Here is a 4271-nt window from a genome sequence, read left to right as displayed (position 1 = left end):
CCCAGCCCAGCAAGCACCACAGGGCTCCCAGCTGCTGGGTAGTTTTAAGCAGTTTCCACCCCTTCCCTCCATCCAATCTTATCTTACTTTCCACTCAGATGGAGGGAGGCAGGGAATAGTTTCAGTGTTGCATAGTCAGAAGCTGCAGAGGCTTCTGGGTGGGGGCTGAGGGTGGGAGCGGGGAGGAGGTTGGGGGGCTGGGGGCAGGGTGGATCTGGGCCAGCCTTGCTGCTCAGCTGCTGGGTCCTGACACAGGCTCTCCCTGGGTCCTACTGCTGCTGGCTGCCTGTCATCTTTGACAGGCAAGACAGGGGCAGATAAAAATTAATTTTCTATAATGTTTAGGGCTCCCATGGGCCAGATAGAATGGCCTGGTGGGCCAGATGTGGCCCATGGGCCATATTTTGCCCACCCCTGAGCCAAGGTATATTGGCCCGACTCCCAACTTCACATGAGTAAAAGTTAACTTTGTCTCCCTGATTCAGATGTGAGAAAGGTGGTTAAAATTTCCCACTGCAAAAACCACTGTCCAAATAAAGTAACATTTAAATTGCTGTTTTGACATCACAAAGAGATCTGAAATGGTTCAAGAGCATAATTCCTGATTCTTATTTAGTGTTTACAAACATTAACCAATTAATCTTCTTTCATTATTTAATTGAGATAAGTTTACTGATTGCCAAGGGTGCACTGCAGAAATGATAGAAAGAAGTTTCATCACACTCACTATCGAAATGGACATTTCCTTTCTCAGAGGCTATTTACTACTTATTTCTGAAGTAGGAGGTAAAATCAATACAACCAAGGTTTTTGGGTTTTTTTTTTTTAAATTCAGGCTTAAAATTAGGTTTCTAAATACCAACCTGATTTTTAAAGTGCTATGCATAGGGTGCATGTACAGATGTTGCTATGGTGATGTTGTTCCTGCACTGTGATTCCTTTTGGAAGTGCTAAATCATGGTGCAATAACAGCCCATACTGCGCCGTATGCATAGTGCAGTTATTTTTAGCAGCTATGTCACTGTAGTGGTGCGCTATACTGGGGGAGCACGTCACTACAGTGAAGTAGCAGCTGGTCACATGTAGATGCCCACAGATGCTACATTGCCCTAGCATGTTGCTACAGTAACAGAGTCACATGTATATGCGCCCATAGAGTAGCTCCTTTTAATTTTAAGTATAGAACTACAGCACATTTTTTACAGAAAGCCTACAGAAGGAAGGTCCTATTTTGTTATGTGATCATGCATGTAGGAGGCAAATTCTAGGCTTCCTCTTCTTAGAACCATGGCTAATGATTTTGACACCAACACACAGAAATCCTATATGAAACTCTGAGTTCCCAATTAATACAAAAAATGTTTGGCTCCCCCTTCATTCCCTTTTTTAACCTTTGATTTCTTCTGTATTTCCATCTCATCATTTTGTTCTTTTTCTTTCTAATTTTAACAGTTTATTTAGCAGAATTAGCATGTATTGCCAGGCTTATCCTATCCTTTATAGAGGTGGATGGTTGTCTGTAATCTGTAACTACACTATATAAAATCCATTGATAAAAATCTTTGCTTTTCTTAAACTTTTTTTTACTTGAGGATCAAATGGTGACTCCATAAAAAACAAAAAGGCTGGGTTTTTGGCAAAGGAAGCAATAATATTTTAAAAGAAAAATCACACATGGCTTAAATTAATTTATTTGGAAGCAGGATTTTTTTTCTACTTTAAAAAAAATGTTGTTGTTGTTATTTATCATAGCATTGTTGCATATTGGACCCATTATGATTCCCGTTTTGTTCGGTTATTGGCAAAGGTCTTATTATTAAATATTGAAATACCTATTTTGTGTGTCTTGTCTTCTATTTTTAAAGAAGCACAGCTGCATCAAAGGACATCAACACATTCCTTGCAGACTTTTTGCTTTGCTAATATTATCTGATAATGTATTGTCCTCTCTAATGTGCATTGTACACCAGACTTTCTCCATTAATTTCACTGGGAATTGGAATCAGACCCGGAGCTTTAGGACAGGTACAGACATTACACTTTTACTGGTATAAGTGAACAGAAACTGGGCTATAACCATAACAGAACAGAAGTTCAGCACACAAACCCAGTCTATACCTGTAACAGAACAGCAGTATTTCAAAATGATGCAACCTGGTCTAAGATTTGCAATGCCCACCCAAGGGCGAATGTGTGTTCTTTTCATTACTTATTTAAAGTATGCCACTTACAGATAATTGCATAACTTAGACTGATTCTGCCTCAGGCTTTTTTAATGTCTGTACCTAACCTTAAGGTCAATAAGTGTAATTTTGCACTCTATTACACTTGTATAATCCCATAGGAATGTGAAAAATGGAGTCCAGTGGATAGAGCAGGCATCCAAGCCATGCAGACTTGGGCTCATATAGTACTTGTGGGTGCATTACTCTAGAGTCTAGAATGAAAGAAAAGAATGGAAATGGAAGAAAGTAATGTTATAACACATTACAGTATTGGGAATTAGTGAGAAGATTAGGTAGTACTGATGTAATCCAAAGACCTTTTGGGTTTTCTGCAACTTCTGGTACCTTTAAGGATTCAATTGGAAATAAATGATCTTAGGGAACTGTTTGACTCTTTCATGATGAAATATGCACTGCTTTTCAACTAACTGAACTATCTCATTGAGCATCAGAAATGTTAGCTGTCTCCAAATTTCCATTTGGCTAATGACTCTCTCAGCATAGTGTATGACTAAAGCTGTCACTGCAATAACTGTAGTAATACATCAATAATTTTTTTTCCAGCTTTTCTCCTAGCTTTACCAAGTGCAATGAGGAGATCAGTGGTCTAATAGCATTTCTATAGGTATAAATGAAAATTCACAAAACTTATCTAACTGAGAAAATGTTAGTTTTGCAGTGAAAACACTCATGTTCTTGCACTCAGTGCTAAGAACAGAACTACACCTAATTAAATAAAACAACTTTGTGCCTATTCAATACCTAAGAAAGAGCTGCAATTGTCATTTTCACATTTGATTCTAAAATCAACATTTGCAGCAGTGAAAGAAATAATGTATGTGACAAAACTTGAAAAATCCACTGAATTAATATGAATCAGTGAAGTTTCCTTGAGGTTAGTGGAGCGAGGTGAGGACTCAGTTAAACCAGCTGAGAACGTTGCTTGCTTTGTCTTTTGGAGTTGCTATCATTGCTGTAATCAAGAAGTACCTTTTATGCTTAACTCTAATGACAGACATACTCTTTTTTTTTTTTATTTCACAGGCTTCAAAATTTAAGAAAGCAATATGCTTGCTGTTGTTTTCTGCAATTGCTTCATGCATGTAGCATGGCATGAAATGCTTTCTTTAGTAAACTGGGGAAGTTTTAGAAAGTGATATCTAACTCGGAAAGTCTACGTTATTTAGTAGCCCTTCATTCAAATGCCATGTTTACTTTCCAGTTATCTGTTTTGAGTTCTGCTTTTTATAAAACTAAAATTAGTTCACAAAACTGATTCTTATTAGGATATTGATAATTTTTTAATTACAATAATTAAATATTTCCTGCTATATAGAGAAAGTGATAATTTTGAGTATATGAATATGCAAGCTTAGTGTTAATACTGTCATGGGCCTTTACAATTATAGGGCTACACAGTTTTCCTGTAGTTACCTCTACACATGCAAGTCAGACCTTTATAACCATAAAAGCACTGCTACAGTTCTACAACCATGTCAAGTTATGTTCTAATCTATCCAATGCCATTAATAGTGCTATTCTCAGCAGCCCAGTTTCTTATGACTTGTCCTAACAGTCACGCACAAAGAGTACTTTGTAACACTGTCATATTTTGCATGCCCCCTGAATCCATCCACAAGCTGTTAAAAAGGATGATGCCAAACTTGGGACTATGAATAAAGTAGGGCACAGATTTCTGCTATGTAGGTAGAACAGCTGGAAATATTACCACAAGAAGGATTTACCCAATCTTACAAGAAAAAGCTTCAAGCAACAGAAAAAAAAATCTAGGAAAAGAAAACCAGAGACTGAATATATTATGCATTAATGAGAGGATAGGGAATCTGAGGGTGAAAAGTTGGCTGCTGTGTTAGAAGCAAAGCCTAAGAAAAAAGAAAAATTATGAAAGGCTTTTTATATTAGAGAGAATTTGAGCAGACTATAATCAAATGAGGTTCTTAATAACATTCTCCTCCTTTGTTGCACCTTCCCTTCCCCCACATCCTTCCTATTCTCCAGAATCTCTGCCCACATTTCAGACCATAT

The sequence above is a fragment of the Gavialis gangeticus genome, unplaced genomic scaffold, assembly GCF_001723915.1.
Source record: "Gavialis gangeticus isolate Ggan-Ray unplaced genomic scaffold, GavGan_comp1, whole genome shotgun sequence".
In the NCBI taxonomy this organism is placed as follows: Eukaryota; Metazoa; Chordata; order Crocodylia; family Gavialidae; genus Gavialis; species Gavialis gangeticus.
Note: the sequence above shows the minus strand (reverse complement) of the source record.